The sequence below is a fragment of the Corvus cornix genome, chromosome 4 (assembly GCF_000738735.6).
Source record: "Corvus cornix cornix isolate S_Up_H32 chromosome 4, ASM73873v5, whole genome shotgun sequence".
NCBI lineage: Eukaryota > Metazoa > Chordata > Aves > Passeriformes > Corvidae > Corvus > Corvus cornix.
The window spans coordinates 9,324,617-9,343,506 of NC_046334.1; the positions used below are offsets into that span (position 1 = coordinate 9,324,617).

The 18,890-nt window shown below is 36.9% G+C and overlaps 2 long non-coding RNA genes across 2 annotated transcripts in view; both read right to left on the reverse strand.

Annotated features, from left to right (window-relative positions):
* LOC109146194 overlaps positions 1-5,623 on the reverse strand; it is a 28,936-nt gene extending 23,313 nt beyond the window's left edge. The window contains exons 1-2 of the long non-coding RNA XR_002048084.3: positions 5,504-5,623; positions 4,241-4,397 (exon numbers count right to left, since the gene is read on the reverse strand). This is a non-coding gene — a long non-coding RNA (uncharacterized LOC109146194). The remainder of the gene's footprint in view (positions 1-4,240; positions 4,398-5,503) is intronic.
* A 4,289-nt stretch (positions 5,624-9,912) lies between these two features.
* Positions 9,913-18,455, reverse strand: LOC120409865. Its single transcript, XR_005601681.1, has 4 exons — positions 18,345-18,455; positions 16,645-16,807; positions 14,596-14,647; positions 9,913-11,178 (listed from the first exon to the last, which is right to left on the reverse strand). It is a non-coding gene; the product is annotated as an uncharacterized LOC120409865 (long non-coding RNA).
* Positions 18,456-18,890: the final 435 nt, after the last annotated feature.

Below are 18,890 nucleotides of genomic sequence, written 5' to 3' on the forward strand. Positions count from 1 at the left end.
ATATCAGACACTTGCAGAAGGCTATTGCTTGGTGGTCACTTCACGGGCATAGTATGGGAAAACTGAGTTTCAGGTTTTTTTTTTTTTTTTCTTTTGGTGATTCAGATATGTTACCATCCTGTTTGCTGCACAATAAGTAGCTTTTAATGCCACAGGCTATGAATAGCAATTGAGAGTGAGGTTTTAAAAGAAAAAATTGTGGGTTTGTATTAGTTCTATTTTTGAAGGCTGAAAAAGCAATAAAGTATAGAAAATGTGAGCATACCCAAAAAAAAAACCCAATAAAGAGATCAGTTTTCAAACTCTTTTGCCATCTGTCACCTGACAATGATTAATTGTGTGCAGGCTGTGATTAGGAAAAATCAGTGTTTTAAAAACAATAGGTAAAGAAAAAGCAATAACACAGCATTTCAATAGCATAGGTGTACCACTGGCTATGATTTTCAGCATTCTTTCTCAGGAACACTGAGTTAGACTACAAGCCCTTTTTCCTAGGAAATTTGTCTTTCTCCTTGTCTTCTAGAGACACACAATGTATTTTTACAATTGACTAAGGAACCAGCAGGATTCTATTGTTTGTCATAGAGCTTGTCTGCTGAGAGAAAAAAGCTCAAGTGAATCTATTTTTCTTTTTTAATGATTCAAAAGAACATGTTACAAGACCATCTGTTAGCTGCATTGGCTATCCAGTCAGCATCTATTTTCAAAACTACTTGTCTGGCAGAAAATATCACAAATACTCTCCTTGTTCATGCTGCATGTCAAAAGCAGGGATGAAGGCAGCAGATAGCTCTGCTAAAAAACATAACTGAATATTAAAAAAAATAAATTCTGAATGTTTGTGATGGACTAGATGTACAGCATTCAAAAGAGATCATCCACAACCTTACTAGCCTAAATGGGAGCTTTAAGTAGTGATGAGCTCTATGGCAGGGTACATCATGCTGTGTGTTGCTCTTCTGGTGGCTGGTAAAGTCAGCTAAAGAGACTACAGATTACATTCAGAGTGTAAAAAGTCCTCTGAAAAAATAAACAGTTTCACCTAAAACAATGTGTGTTATAGTAACAATTTCTAACATAGCATCTAGAATGGGGGAAAAAAAAGACACTTTTTTCTTTTGCAAGAATGAGGACCATAACTACAGAAATCAATAGACCTTATTTTTTTTTACAACTCATTTGATTTTTACATTTTATTTGTAAGTTGTGGGACAGAAGGTTACCTAGCTGCTGTATTTTCATCAAATCATTTTGAAAAATACCTTAAAATTACTCCCCCACTCTAACACTTAAAATTAAACCCTAAAATACAGTGATAGATAATGCCTTTTACTGTATGTATATGCTGTTGTTAGAGTACAATACAGGGAGATACACTCTATATCCTACATATTTCACTAACGGTGTATCTTTTACACATTTATTTTTCTAAAATGCTAATATTACTATTTGAACTGCAGATATATTCAGGTGAAAATATAAAATTCTTTTTGTCTACTTTATTCTCCTTCATGTATTTTCTTGATTTTAAGTAACATCTTTTGCATTGCTTACCATGGCATCTTTCTAGGTATTTTCATATTTTTCATAAGTTCACTATTTTGCACCCTTCAGACAAGCTGCACAAATATTCAGTGACAGCTACACATGAAATATTGATGTTTTCTGTTTCTTATCTAAACTGTTTTCTGAGAAGGATACAACACAAAATTATTCTGTACAGTTGAACATGTTGCTAAAAACCACAAACCAAGCAACCCCAAACAAATACATCCAGGAATTTCTGTGTCAAAATGAAATGTTGTGAGCCTCTCTTTAGCTAAACATATTTTAAAAAGTATGTATATTCTGTTTTCCCTCCACAGTTGAAGGATTTACCCATTTTATTTATCAATTCATCAGTGTTTCTGTTGTAACCGCTGGACTCTGTCTAGCAGGCTGCTGCTCCTTGAAAGCTCAGCAAGGGTTTCCTAGGGCCATGCGATCAGTCGCATCCCGGAGTCCATTTCTGGATCCGGCAGCCAGCAGCGTTACGACACAGTGGATGGTAAAGAAGATAGAGAAGGGTCTCTCATGAGGGTTTGAGATGGCTTTAATCACATCTTGTCCCCGAGGCAGTTCAGAGGTAGAGAGACAATGTGATCTGAGTGCGGGGTGGTTTTGTCAGGGGCCCAAGGGCACTCCCTGGGCGGGGTACAGGAGCAAATAGGGAGAAACCGAGGGAGTGGCCAGGACTAGGGAGAGAACGGGGGGAACATCACAGAATCAAGGGGTTAACAGGCTACCACATGTTTCTGCCCTATAGCCCCGACAGCTTCAAGTGCAAGAGTGGCACACTAACTTCTGGTGGTCAAAAACCAGAATTTAAGTCTGTCTCTGTGAGTCAGAACACACTTTAACTGCACATTACTGTCTGAAGCCTCATGATACTACTTTCAACAAGGGAATTAGAGTAACCGTAGTAAGGGAGGGGGAAAAAAAAGAGAGATCAAATAAAGTTTATCAACGTTCAGTTTTTGAGATATGGATTGAATCCTGCAAATACTTCCCATACTATCAGAGAAAATGATGGGCAACACTGGCCATTTCTAAATTGGGAGATCCAAAACCATTACCAGACATATGCCTTTTCAGTGTTCCTTGCCAGCTATACACTTACAGCTCCCAGGCTGTGGGGCCCATCAGATTAGAATAGCTCTGCTATGTACTCTTCTGCATGTCATATGTTTTGAGCTTTATTCTACCATCCATGTGTTCTTGAAATTTCTGTGTATTCAGCTGTTCTCCAAAACAGAGAAAACCTTCAGGATTTATAGGCTGTGTTACTTTAGAGAGCTTTCCTAATCTTAATATGCTTTACTCAAGGAAATCTTGAAAGGTGATGGGCTTAATCAAAAAGCACTTATGCTGTTGTGCTGGGTTTTGACTGGCATAAAGTTAATTTTCTTCATAGTAGCTAGCTGCTGGCTGTGTTTTGCAATTGTGATCCAAAGATTATTGATTGTACAGAGATGCTTTCATTATTGCTGAGGAGGGCTTACATGGAGTCAGGGACTTTCTGCCTCTCAGTCCACCCCAAAGAAGGCTGGGGGTGCACAAGTAATTGGGAGGGGAGACAGCTTGGACAGCCAACTGCAACTGGCCCATGGGATATCCCATTCCATATGGTGTGATGCTCAGCATATAAAACTGGAGAATAAGGAGGAAGAGGGGGATGTTCAGACCGATGGCCGTTTGTCTCTCTAAGTCACCACTACATGTGAAGGAGCTCTGCTTTTCTGGGATGGCTGAAACCTGCCTGCCCATGGGAAGTGGTGAATTAATTCCTTGTTTTGTTTTGCCCGCATGCTTTACCTGTTAAACTGTCTTTATCTCAACCCACAGTTTATCTCCCTTTTTCTCTTAAGGTTAAGGTTTTCACATTTGTCAATAGCTACTTTATAATAACTCCCAGATGAAAGAAGCTGAATTCCTGTAATCTGTTTTCTGTAGTATAGGATATAATGACCTTGGTTCCCAGCATTCTACTCTGCCTACAGGAAACCAGAAATGGAAATACCTTTCCTTGTTATTATTAGCTAAAAGATGACTACCTACATGCAAAAGAACAGTTTCTGACCTCCTCACAAGATACTCCTATTGTAAAATTCACATATCTCTGTCCCTAATTTTGCAGTTCTTTTTGCTTGCAAAACCACACATAAACTGCTTCTGTGTTAACAGTTTTAAGAGATTTTGTTTTAAAATGGTGCAAAAATTGGATCTGGATTTTTGCAGATGGACAGACATTCAACATGCATTTTTATTACTGTACCGTATCTTACAGCATCAATTAGGTTTGAGATGGAATTTCTTTAAACCTGCTATTTATACACATACCCAAAATTTCAAAAATTGTTTCCCTCACTGAAACTTTGTCCTGAAAACAGACACTCACATGATCATTTTCTTGTTTTTCAATGAAATATATTATGAATACCCAGTATTTGATTGTTAATAGTGCATTAGCTAGGGTTAATACTTTGCAGTATATTTAGGATTCAGCAGTTTGCCTAGCTATTCCCTCTTATCCATTTTGCTATAAATACATACATTTTGAATGTTTGAATGGTTTGCTTCTGGGTTTCTCAGCCATAGAATATTGCACTTTCCTCGTGCAGGTGTTACCTTGACCAGAGATGTCTAGAAGGAAATGCAATCAAACAAGAGAGGAAGAAAATGGCTCTGAGGTCTAACTTACAATAGGAGTATCCCAGTAATGAGTAGAACAACGACAATACAGCTATTTCAAAGGCAGTGCTTTCTGCTCCTCCTCTTGGTTTGACTTCTGAAGTACAAAAATGCAAGAACCCACATGTACAACATTCGTTGGCAAGCCCACCACTCTCTGTCCATACCTGGAGAAGCATGTAAATTTTGAGTAATTTTAAAAGTTATTTTAGCATAATAAACAACAAAAAAGAACAAATAGGAGAAACTGGGAAAAAACTGAAAGGAAACAGGGAGAGCAGAAACTGTTTCAGAGCAGAGGGATCCTACCTTCCTTCACAAAGTTTGTCCTAAGTGAAAACATTGCAAATCACATCTCCTTGACCTAAAAGAACACCAACTTTTCCTAGGCCCCGCACAGTGAAAAGATTGAAGTTGTGCAGAACAAACTTTGCTTTTTACAAATCTCTACACACAAGTTATTTTATATTTGACAACCCAAAATAGCCTTTATTTGCCACATCTAGGTACAGGGGCTATATCAACAAAGTGTTTTCTTGATACATTTGCTGTCCTGTGAGAAACAGCTGTTTCAGCTTCTTTCACTGACAAATGAGTGATAGGTCAGGGGACACTACTGAGTTTCTCACTCTAAAAGCCAGTAATGCACAGTCTGTGTCTTCAGTGGATGGAAGAGCTGCTGCAAAAGGCTCCTAATTGCCCCCTGCTCTCACAGCACTGGAGCTGTGAATGGGGAGAAAGTCAGAGGCAGGGAGCCAGTAATCTGCAGCAAGCCTATGACCTGGAATATTTAATCGGGAAGAGTATGAAGGAGAGAGAACTCAAACAAATGGAGACAGATGGAATTTCATTCTATTTAGCCAAAATAAATGTGTTTGAAGAGAGTAAAAAGAAGCAGAGATGACATGTGCACAGTTATTTGACTGGCTTTGAATTGTCTTATCCACAGAAATTGATGGGAAACAGCTTAGTAACAAAAGCAAAGAACTAAAACAAGTTCAGGGGATTTCCTCAGCAATGACACTATTGATCCACTCTGATCCTGGACAAGTCATTTTACTGTTATATGTTCTGAGAGACAGCTGTCAGGATCTGGCTTTAAAGGTTATTAGAAATGCATCTGCCCAAATTAGGTTGAAAACAAGACCATATGCCAATGTCAGTAGTATGGGTTTTATTTGATAATAAATATGAGAGAGAGAGAGAAAAAAGAAAGAAAATAGGTGGGGGGGACAGAAAGAGAGTGACAAAGACAGAATTAAAAAAATATCACCATCTGTGGATCCCAATGACATTCCATTGATCCTCTCCAGCTGGTCTTATTGGTGGTGAAGGTACCCCTGAAAAGTATAGAATCCCAAGGGTTACTGTATGCTCAGGCTAAGTAGGAAAACCCAGGCACCTCCATTGGGGGGGGGGGGGGGGGGGAGGGGCGGGGAGGGCTTTGCCATTATCTCTTAAAACAGACTGTGGGTTTTTTGCATCATGTGCAGTGCTGTGGTGCAAGGCTTCAGAAATGACTGGGGGGCACTTTGGGGGGTCTTTGATGGATTATGACATCCCCTCAGCTGCCTCTCATGGGAATGTCCCATGGGTGTGGCCTGTGGGGCTGGGGGTTTCATAGCTGGGCCAGTTTGTGTAAGGGAGGATGGGTGTTCACTGCCTCTGACCAGAGGTTATGCCACACACCTGAAACCTCTTCCCCCCAGCCTCAGTTGCAGAGGGGAAGGGGCATCTGTGGGCTGTGGTCTCCCCCACCCCAAATCCAGACAGGGAAGTGTCTCTGTTGCTTTTGGTTCTCTTGTGAATGCATTCCTTTCCCTCAGCCTTGTTTGTTTCTCCCCAGGCCTTCGGTGATTGAAGAACGGGTTTCTCTTTATCTCATCTCAGCAGTTTGACTTACAGTGCAAAGTTCTCCCAAGGGGGTTTCTTTGGTTGCAGCTTCTTTACACAGCTTTGTTATAATGAGCAAAACTATGTCAATATTTAAGACATGAACTATTTCAGTCTCTGACAACAGCTAATAATAGGGCTAACAAATTTCTCTGAAATATTTTGGAAAGATTTATGAACTGATATTGACTTTAAAACACTAATGAAAATGAAATCTTGAAGAAAATTTCCTTAGGACTCAGACAAAGTAAATTATTTTCCAAGTATTATCTATTATATTTTATCTTTCACAAATACATTGTTTCTCCATACCCTGTATCTGAGAAGTCTTTCTTTTCATTAATGTGCTTAAATTTTCTAAAAATTATTTTTTCTTCCTATTTACATCTATATTTCTGTTTCTACTGCATCTGATGCCAGAAAGCTAGATTAATTCTACCAAGAAAATAAAATTTGTATCTTATAATACTAATTCTGTTCTGAGTACACCTGAAAAAGCTTAAATGCTTAATTACAGCTCTTCTGAACTAAATGACATTTTAAGCCCCTTCTGCATGGTCTTGCAGCAACAAGATTAATTTATCCTTTCTCCTTGATTGATTGTTTTTGTTTTGCTCTAAATATAATGCTTCATCAAATGCTAAGCATCTTGTGAGACACATCTCATCATTCCTTTTCCTTTAATTACAACAGAGGTAAACACATTGCTTGCTTGTTTAGCAAGCAAGAACTTCAGAATGACCCACAAACCTCATTTGGCCTATAGAGCTATAAAATACTGCCCAGCATTGCTAGAATTTATGGTCCATCTCCTCCAAAATCCCTGTATAAAAATCATTCAGCCCTGCCAGGGAAACCATTTTCATTTAATAACATGTAGGAAATACAGTGTAAGGCTTTTCATGAGCAGTCTCTGTGTGCATAGAGGGAAAAGGAGCCATTTGTCCTCATTCCACAAATATACTCAGTGGGTTGTTTTATTCAGGCTTCTCACATCCACAGCAGACCAGATCCCACCTGTCCTGTGATTTTCTTTGCCACATGGCCTCTACACTTCAAGAGGGCACACCATATTTTAATGGAAGCTCTTTAATCATTTTCTCCTTTGTCCATCTCCTGCAAATGTTTTGTTCTTTTTTCATATAGCAGGATTTCTATCCTTTGGTGGTAAGGAAACTGAGTTTTATTAATTTAACATAAGTAGTTCTAACACAGGCTGTGAGCATGGCTGGTACCTGTCTTGTGTCTTCTTCTGTATATTCTTTTCTGGAGCGAAGGTAGACTAGCAGTTTTTTAAAACTGTTATTCCCTGAATTCTATAATAAATACTCATACAATCAGAACATTTTTCATTAATAAATCCTTAGCTTCCTAGAAATGCAGTTCCTTCCAATTATGTATTTGTATTGCCCATGCAATTCTAAACTAATTAGATTGCAACTAGATTAATCTCTCTCATACTTGCTAAATGCAATAATTGCTCTTGCAACAATCAATACACATTTAATTAATAGGAAAATAATTTGCTTATTAAATTAAAGTTACTTTCCCATGTTTTGCTGAGTATTTGCATTGAAATGCCATTTTTCATCTTCTGCAGTAAACTTAAATTTGGAGATAAGGAAGCTAAATCCTTATTTCCCAGGTTTTGAAATCAGCAAGACTTTTGCACATACATAAAAATAAACATTAGGCCCGGATAAAAAATATTCCATCCCACTCCTCAGATGTAAATCAGTCTGTCCCCACCTTTCTGTTCTGAGATCACTGTTACACTTAAGTCTAGTTTGAGAGAAACTTACTTTTCGAAACATCTCAAATTCTACAGATTTGTGAAACATGCAAAGGTATTCTTTCTGGTTTCTTTATCAAAGGAGTGGAGCTAACAAAGAAACTATAAATTTTGTACATATGGAAATTTTCAGCTGCAGCTTAGAGCACGCTTAACACCATATGACTTGGTCATGAGGCAAAAACCCACAGGAACTTGATTTCTCCAGATTCCTTGCTTGGGGAATTATTCTCAATAAGGAAGTCAACCAGTATAAGGGAAGTATGCATTCTACGAAGTATGCACAGCTTAGACAGAATAGATTCAGATTAGATACTAGGAAAAAAAAATTCTCTTTTAGGGTGCCCAGGCATTGGAATAGGTTGCCCAGGGAGGAGTTGGAGTCACCATCCCTGGAGGTGTCAAAAATAATCTAGATCTGGTGCTGGGTTATTACCGCAGGCCTGGTTCCTACGGTATATCACCGTGTCCCGCAGCCATAGGGAGGAGGAGGAGGAGGAGAAGATCCAGCAGGCAGGAATTGTGCAGCAAGATTGATTTATTTAATTATTTTACAAACTCTTTTATAGACTTTTTCTTCACAGTCTAATTGGACAAAGGACCAGCCACCCCTTGGGGGTGATTGGCCAAAATCCTAAAACATCCATTATCAAAATATTTTCTATTATACCATAAACAAGACTTTCCAAGGTTGCAGGTGGCTTGGTTGTTTACATTCCCTGCTACCTCTTCTGTGAGAGAGAAAAATCTCTCATGGACTTAGAAAAATAACAAGAAAATCCTCGCTAACAGCATTTTTGTACCTACACTGGGTGATGTGGTTTAGTGGTTTAGGGGTTACAGTGACAGTGGACTGATGGTTGGACTTGATGATCTTAAAGGTCTCTTACAATATTGATGATGTTATGCTTTTTTATTTTGGGGGTGGGGATGGAACACAGCAAACTATGACTACATTACAGATCTGTGGACTCCGGTTAGCAGAAAGTTGTAGGAACCCTGTAGGAACAAGGCAAAGCAGAAATGTGTGGTAACACTAAAGTATCATTAAGAGAGTCAATTTTAAGCTTAGTAGGTTTGAAATGTGGTCATATATACTTTATCCATTTGGGAAGCCGCTGAAAACGGGAATGAGGAAACTGTGTGGTTCATGAGCTTTGCCTGGATTGGTTTCTAGAAATTTTAGTTACATCCTTACACAGAAAGGTCGCTAGTACTACTTAAGAATGTGACAAGTGAAAATACAATTCAATATCCCAGTTCCATGATCATTGCCTCCCTTTTTCCAGTATTGGCACAGATGTTGAAATCAATACTGTGAGTTTTCCCCCTAATATTAGTTTTGAAATTTTAAGTATCATAGCAATATTTCCCAAACTGGTGCTATTCTGATGATTTACTTTATATGGAGTCCAGACATTTCAAAAAACAAATAATAGATAATACTATTTTTAAAGGCATTTGGTTATGAATCAGTAACATGCAGATACTCTCCAAGCTTAACACTGTTCATCATCCTCCCATACATATTGTCATGGTTTAGGAATGGCACTCCCCAATTCAGTATCCTCACCAAGACTCTCTAATTAGGCTACTGCAAAAGTTACCCCTAACCTGACCAGAACCAGGACACTTATTTTCAGAGAGAGACTGAGTCTCCCTCAGTCTCTCAGCCACCAAATTTTATTGTCCATCTTTGGCTCTTCCCTCTCTCTATCCAAATATCTAAAATTTTGTCCTTTCTCAGATTAATATTCTGTCTCTCACCTTGTGGCTCTGAATTTTCAGGAATTAATTAATGTGAAGTTACTTTATAGTACAAGAATTCAGGCTGATCTGCTCCATAAAGCATAAGAGCAAGAAATACATACCTTGAAAGGGTATACTAATTAAAAAACTTATGTGATTATTTAATATTTCTTGCTACTTAATGTATTCAAAGAAAAAATTACAGTGGAAAGACATTTAAAATTTCTAGTCAAGAGAGTATAAATTACTTCACTGATTTTCAGCAAAAGTTTTCCATCTCAGCTGTCAGAAAGGAAGAAAATTTGTTGTTTCAAAATAAATTGTTTCTAGACATCCCTTTCTAAAATATATTTAGTCTTTATGAATTTTTGTTCTAGTTTAGGATGAAGTGATAAACTAATATATACCATTTCAGGAAGAGATAATCAAACAGCTCTATGAATACAGGCATTTTAAAAACTGATAGTTAAAGCTTCCTTGAACTTCAGTGAAAATGGAACTGAAGTAGGCTTATGGGCAGCCAGTTTGAAGGACACAGGTGCTTTAAGTGATGGAGAAATATGTTGAGTTAGAGCTGCTTTTCTCTCACTCAGTAGCAACAGCTGGTATAAAAGCTAATCTTATGATCGGTTCCACAGGCTTTCTACTAGCACATTGCAAAGACAATCATAACTTTAAACAGAAATGACACAGGCTGCATTCTTGTCTTGTCCATTATTTACATAAAAATAAAACTAGTCCTTGGCATTTTATTTTTTCTGCTAAGTTTTAAAATGGTGCCATTTTTAATTTCTAAGAGATGCGATAATGTGGATCAAGTGACACTTATAGAGGCACAGCACTGTGTTGGGCCACATGATGGGAAAACCTGCATTTTGGAGATGTGAGATTAGTATAGAATCAAAGTATGGGATTTTAGTATAGGATCAAAGCTTTCCTTAGTTCTTATGACAGAAAGATCAGAGAGAAGCTGTGGCAAGGAAGAAGCATTGCATTAGAGAAAGGTTCCTGATAGTAGGGACAAGTTTTCCAGCTGACGTGAAACACTTCTGCTCCTCCCTGGCTCTGTGATGCCACACACAAAGTAGAATTGTCCTTTGATCTGCAGATATTTTGAACCATTCAGCTAGACAGGAGCTTTGATTGCATTTAAATACACACACACACATATAACACCACACTCATTTTTCAGTTCTCTTTAATATCTCAGTTTCTGCTGTTTCTCTTCTTGCTGAGATATTCCTATACAGTTGCTAAATAACCTAAAATAAGAAGTAAAACAATTTACCTTCAGAAGCTCCTGAAACTACATCCAGAAGCTCCCGAACCTACCTCCAGAAGCTCCCGTTTCCAAATAAAAGAGAAATCCTGAGTATATGCTCTCTGACACAGATCAGTCTCCATAATGCACAATGATACATCCTTCCAGGTTTCTTCTTTCAAGACAGACTTTGGAACTGAAGATCTGACTGCTGCCACCCCCAGTTCTTATTGACTGCAAAAGCAGGCAACAGCTGAAATGTTAACAGTGGTCCATCAAGGTCAAGGCAAACAGGCCAAGCAGGCTGAGACCAGGCAAAGCTCATGGAAAGCATTTTGTGCAAGTCAAGAGACAAGAAAATGTATGTGTTGTATCTGTGAACAGCACTGCAACTGGTAATTGTCATGAGGTGCTAGAAACACCCTTATTTTCCCTATTAATCTTATTTTGAATAACTAGAATTCTTAAGTTTTTTTATTTAAACATTTTGGAAATTTTAGAGTATTAAGAGTATTTTTCATTCAGAGATGTTGCAGCTTTCTGTATTTTTAGACTTCATTTTTGTTTTCTCAAAGAGATATATTTTTCCTGAGAATAATATAAAAATTATTTAAAATCTCTCCATTTATCATTCCTTCATGACTGATAAATGGTTTAATTAAGCATCCTCTATTGTCATCAGCTGAGAGGTAACGCCATTCAAAGTTTTTATATTATTATATATATATTATTATATGTTCATATACAGTATATTTTCCAGACATTCATTTTTACAAAGTAAATGCTATGCATTAGTGTGAACCTCTTTAAACTCACTGGTTATCTAGTGATTATTCCTGAATTAATGAAACTTGCATCATTTTTTTTCCTTACTCATGGTTTTGCTCTTCTTACATGTACAAAGCATTTGCTGCTTCCATATTTCTCAAGCTGCTTATAGTCAGTACTATTCAATAGAAAAAATGATATTGACCAACACCAAAGAAAAACTCACTCAGCCTAAGATTTTATAGATTATCATCAGTTATGCATAACATTAGAGAGCTCACATTTAAGGAAATGTCCTCAATGACTGCAGCTGTAACTTCATATACCCGTCAATAGCTCATTATATTCTGTATGGTTGTGCAAGAACTTAGTCATTATCAGAATGAAACAGAAACATATTCCCTGAAGTATTTGTCTTTTACTGAAAACTGTGACAATATCATCTTACTTTCTTCAGAATTCATCACTTTCCTTGGACATCTGATAACTGATGAGAAAACATATTCTGTTGTTTGGTGCTAGAATGTTTTATTAATAAAGCCAAACTTTAGATGCCCAGCTTTAATTATTAGTGGTGTTGTCTGTGTACTGAATTCTTTGACATGTAGTAAAGTTTAGAGATGCTTGAATTTAAAGAAATTAAAGTAGATATAGTTTAGCAATATCTGGTATTTAGATTTATGAATTGTAGTCTGGAATAACTATAAACAATTTTTTAAAAACTTGAATACATTCATATTTTGAAGGCAGAGAAAATAAAGCAGAAACATCATGTCCAAGGCCAAAGCTTTTAATTAGTTCCCAAAGCTTCATATCTCACAGATCAAAAAGGACAGATACAATCACTTGTATGATAAACAAAATGGTGTTTCTTATCTTAGGATAATATTAAATGCTGGCCCTTGCATAAATTGTGTGGTGGAAGAAGTAAATTATTAGATTATTTTCTCATGTATCATTCTTATTAACTTAATATTGATTTTACACCAGCTCAGGATAGGACCAAGTGCTTTTAAAATAATGAATTACAGTTCAATTGTTAAAATGGGTTCTTTTAAATAAAATAACATTTCACTTCAAACAGATGGACAAAGCTTTCTTTTATGTGGAACAAAAGAAAAGCCTCAATTAAAATGTTCAGAACTGCAGGCACCAACAAGTAAAGGGAAGCTTAAAGTTGTTTAGTCTAGTTTTATCTCAAAAAGGCGTTCATTCTGCAGCAGTTCAGGTCTCCCTAGTATTCCAGAAACAAATTGTCTCACCTTGGTTTCAATGGAATGGCACCTTTCCAATTCATACAGGCACAACAATTATTTCCTCCTACCATCCAAGGGGTTTAAAATGAATAACCCAATTATCCAGAATTATAGGGTAACTTGGTCTGCAGGCTTTTATTCAGCATGGGAACAAACAAAAAGCACACAGCAAAAGCACAGCTGCAGTAAAGAATCTTGATATAGCAATGGCTTTGGCATTAGCTCCAGCCTGGCACTAAGTTTTAAGATGTAATGGGAACGCACCTAAGCCTCTCCAGGAGCAATAGCTACGAATGCCAAGTATTTGTATACCTACAAGTTACTTATAATGAAATACTTTATTTCCTCAGAAGATCTATCAGTTTATTCAGGTGTTCAGTCTTGGTTTTGCTACAAAATAACTGAAAAGTGTTCTTTTATAATAATAGTGGTAATATACTCATACATCAAGCTGCACATAAATATCCGTGGCACAATGGCCATATAGTATAGGAATAAAATAAGGTAAATAAAACATATACTTCGAATAAAACAGGGTGAACATGCAAAATACTGTTTATCATTTTCAGATTTCCCCTTTAGCTGTTTTATAGCCTGACTCCAGGGATACAATAATTAATCCCTTCAGAACTATTCAGAAAACTATGGACTATTTCTACATTAACACTTCTGTATCAGATTTTTTTTTTATTACTAGTTAAAATATATAGTAATTCGTTGTCTGATTCTATAAGAGTTTACTGTTTGATTCAAAACCTGAAAAATAAGAAAGAATACTTAGATGGAGAAAACTGTGAATTTCCCTGCCTGCTTGGCTTTTTCTTCTGTCTTCACATCAGTTGAAGGGAAATAAAAAACTTGTAATTTTATAGTTGCATTAATAATTGTCTCTTTTGCAGAAAATAACTGAGAAATGTTTGGTTTCTTTTTTTTTGGGGGGGGGGGGTTGGTGGGGTTGGGTGGGTTTTTTGTTGTTGTTGTGGGGGTTTGTTTCTTTGTTTTCTTACTTGCTTCCAATTTCATTCTCTCCAACTAAAGTACATGATTTATCCACAGTCAAACTGTTTCCCAATTGTTAGGAAAAATCAGGGAAACATTTCCAAATTCGGATCAGCTTTCTTAATTCAAATTGTCAAACCTAGATGAACATCCCTATGAGAAATAGACATGGCTTTATGCGTGGCAATGTTCTTTTAACATCCTTGAGAGCCAGTCATATTACTATATACTGGCCTCCACAATTTGAACGAGGTCTTTCTGGCATTGATGGATTACTTCAGCAGAATCCCTTCTAGTTAAAAGCACTTGAAAGACACCCGGGGGAGAAATAGCATTAAACCAAAGATATATTTATTTATTGCCAGGCAGGGACGCCCTCAGAAAGAAGTAAATCAAAGATATCTCACATAGTCTTAAGAAAGAAGAAAAGATGTTGGAATGACAAATTTTCCATGGCCGTTGAATCAAGAAAAACAGTCGTTTGAAACAGAAAACAAGAGTAAATCATTTACAAGTGATCATCACTTCAGGATGCTTGGGAGAATAATCGAGAAGTTAGGACATGAGCATATTTGTAAGAGTGACTGTCCCAGTGCCTGTATCTCAACCCTTCTCAAGAAATGTTTAAAATCACTTACTTTACTTACATGTTTATGCACTTGTGGGACCAAGATCAAAGTCTAATGCGAACCACTGCTACTGTGGAATAAGAAGTTAAATAAAAATAAACCCCTCTTATTTGCTGAACAAGATAAAATTATTACCACTGTTGTTATATACTTCAGATTTCGTTGAACTGGTGCTAACTCGGCACAATCTGAATTGTAAAAACATGCACTAATATAGAGAATTTGTATAACTATGACCTTACCCAGACCTTGCAGCAAAATATAGTGTAATTGGTGGATTTCAACTAGGCCACATAGTACTTCTCAGGAAGACTTTGAGACACCAGCTAAGCTCCCTGTGAAGTCATTGAAGTCTTCCCATTTTTCTCAGTAGGAGATGAAATGGATCAATCTGTAATAGCTTTGGCCTTTTTTAAGGTTGAAAGCTAGTATTGCACTAGAATAATCCACAGTCAAATACCTATAAATCACTTAATTTTTTTCCCTAATTCAGCCCTCTTCTAGAAGGCTGTGCTCCTAAATGAAATTGTAAATATAAATTTCTTCTCTGCTCAGAGTTAACAGTGAGAATTCTGTCTTGCAACAGAACTGGACAAACTTAAGGCAAAAACCAAAGCCATAAGTCTCCCACAGGAAGCATACGGGCAACGTGCTAAACATCCATCAATGTCTGCAGCTACTCTGGCACAACTGACTGCCATCACTTCCATCTGCCTGTGGTTCAGCAAGCAGGGCAGGGGATGATGGAGGGATTGAGTCTGGTTTCTATAACAAATCAACATCATTTCTATCACAGCCTCTGAAATTAGTGCTGTTAAGCCTCAACCTAAGCATAGGAACTATTTAAAAACATCAGCATTTTCTTCCAGATGGATGGAGACCGCAGTTTTCAGTAGTTCTATGCACCCATAAAATAAAAAGGTTTTTCCTTAAGAAGAGGACTGATCTTTAGAGAAGACCATAAAGTTCTAGTAGTAGACAATCAGTCCAGAACAACTTCAAAGTTTTGCAAAAAGCTTCAGTTTCTCAAGCTGATTTAAGTGAAATAAAAAACCCTATGAAAACATTAAAATTAAATCTGAACTCAAGAACTTAGAGCAATGTTGATGTCAGCATCAAAGGCTGTACTTACACCAGGTGCACAGCACAGAGCACTTGTCTGTGCATAGTAATCAAGTACCACTTTTTGTTGTGTTGCCTTAAAGACAGAGCTGGGCAGAGGCTTCTTTTCGCTGGGTATCACCTGGAAAAACAGAGCCATTGCTTCTTCCCTTGATGCCTGAAGATTTTTCTTTCTATATATTTTTCATATATTTGTAACTTTGTAGACTACTAATATTATGGTTGTAGCTTCTAGTACTTTTCCTGTCCTTTTCCCCTTACATTTTAGAACAGTATGCTAACCTTCTAACACATTCCCGAAATACTGTTTAGTCTTATTTTCAAGAAGAAAACCTCCAACAAGGACATTTTGTTTTGTGACCAGAATCTAAGAAGACACAACAAGAAATGGAGCAAAGAAGCCCTGAGCCAACTCCAATGGGGCAGAACACGGGGAAAATTACCTAACCATCTGCCCTTCTAATTGTACAGTATTTGTTATATATGCTAAGTTGTTAAACTTATAAAATTGTAGAAATCCAAGGCCGAGTGTGCCCATAACCACCATGGGGGCACCTGGAAGCTTCAAAGAAACACCTGCTTTTTATCTTACTATTTTAACACTGCCGCAAGAATTTTGTCTTTTGATATTAGGCAACAGAATGGGGGCAAGCAAACATCTACTCCCGTATGCCACAGATCCAAGGAAATAAGACGGGGCACTGGAGACAGGCAGGGAGAGACAGGAAAGATGTCTGAAGATAAAGTGACGACCAAAAGCCTTATGAGAGGTGCAAGGGACAACAGGTCATCACTGAATTTGACAATAAAAAGCCCAAGAAGGATCCAAAAAGCCAGCATGGAGGAAATTGCAATCTAGAAACATTTTAAATTATAGAATAAATATAAACATGAAACTCAGGGCCCATCAGGCAAATCACCAGCGCTATAATGAGATTTACTTACAACTATTTTCAACACACTTTTTCCACAGCTGCAATATATTGTAGAAGGTAATCTTCTGTTTTGGTCTAGTATCTTTTCTGAGTATTTCTGGAATTCCTTCAACTCTGCTTGCTTTAGCAAAAGGGTAAAAGTGGAACTATCTTGCTTCTCTTCAGATCTGGTCCTAGAATAGCAAACATACTATATTATTCTATTTACACTGCTCAGTCCTTATGTTGATGCTTTCTGCACCCACTTCCAAAATATTACACTGATTTCCTCTAAATAGCACATTCATTTTTACCCCATTTTTAAGACGACAAAAAGTCCTGAAACAAGGATTGGTTTCACACATCTGTACAGATTACTTATTGATAGGTTGAATTAAAGTTTTCAAGTTAGTAAATTACTTTTTACATACAATTTTAAGTGCCTTTGATGTACAGTGGACAAAGTAGCTACTCTGAGTTAAATAAGAATCATTAATTGTATATTACGGTAGGCCTTTCATAGGATGTTATGAATACCAATTTGCCATAAACTTTAGGGGCTTGCAAGATGTCACAGAAATCTCATCATGTTGACAGAAAAATTCTGTTGAGACTATGTGTTTGACTGTCAGAATGAAATAAAACAATGACTGTGACAGTTTAGAGACCTGTTCTGTAAGTTTAGAGCAACAGATCTATTGGAATAGATTTTTACGTAAGCTATTCACTTTAGCATCAAAGCTAGTTTGAAATGTCTACAAACCTACAAAATTAAAACCTTACAAATATTTGCTATAATGACCTTAAAGAATCTAACTAGTTTTTGCTCTTCTATATATGAATTTTAATACATATTTTGTGATGAGAGTAAATATTATTTGCTGTTCAGTCTAACTGGAAAAAAATCTAGTCCATAATGAACTTACAATATTCATGCATTTTTACAGCACTCTTATGTTCCATTTCAAAACCTAGAGGAAAGTAGATATTCCTATTCCTATTAGAACAATGTATTTTAGATTAATTTTTAAAGTATTTGTTTATGCTTTAACATGTATGCTTATTTAATAAGATAGTTGCTGTCAGCATTTGTAGTTATCACAGAAGACAGTTCTGCTGTGCAAGCAGGCAGATTTTGATCTAAATCTTTAGATTTGCAAAAGGATTTTTGTGTTTCCAAACTCTTATGCTTCATCACTACAGTCCCACCATTTCCAAAGGAATTAAAGAAGGATAAGCTAGTCCATTCTTAGAGGTGGATACAGGTTTTTCAAAAACCTTTCTCTTTCAAGCTAGATTTCAGTTTACACTGATGTCACGGAGAACCTCCAGGGACCTAATGCAACAATGGGCTGCTGTCCAGGAAACAGACTTCCAAGTTCTCCACTTCTCACCTCCTCCAAAGTGTGTGTCTGTCAGAGACAGTGGCAGCTGAGACAGAGTTCTGACACAGGGCAGAGCAGTCAGGTGAGACTGAGCACAAAGGAGCATCAGTTGCCTGATAAAGGGATTTATCTTTTTCTGCTTTGTGTTAGTTTTACTGTGTCAAAATAATAACATATATAATAGAAAGAAGGGCTATTTTATTCATGGAGAAAAAAAAAAAAGGCCAATGGCTGAAGTACTGAAGTATAGCAGTGTCAGCCTTTACCCAACAAAAACCATCACATTTTGTAAACATATCTCAGAAGCAATATATATACATTACTCTAGATGGGAAAAAATGCATACCTAGAAAATTTCAAGTTCTCTAGAAGCCTTGGGGTACAACAATGTCCCAGTGTTGGAACTTCCTTCCATCCAGGGTAGCTCTTAAAAATGGCCTGGTTCTCACAGCAGAATTTTGCCACACCTAAGAAAAAGATCCACAGGAAAAAATATCTGAGAAGAAGGAAATGCCAACAGTAATTTTTAAACAAAAAAATTTTTTTTCTGTGTTTTCTTAAGGAAAAACAAATCAATAGGGCTCCTAAATGGTTCTAGAAACAGTTGTCAGATGTAAGAAGAAAATTCTCCCCAAACAAATTACTGGCAATTCTCAGAAGAATTAATAGCTAAATTTTGCAGCTACAACAGTCTCTTGCATCTTGTATTCCATCACCTGTGCCCAAGACAAAAGGATTATTCAAAATGTCAAGTGTAAACAGATTTGCCTTTATTTACATTCACACCAAAATCATCTGAAAAGAGTGAATCCTCTGGAACAGTGAAACTGCAATCTGAAAGTGAGGAAAAGCACCTTAGAATAATACTGTCACATGATTAAATTCTGACAAC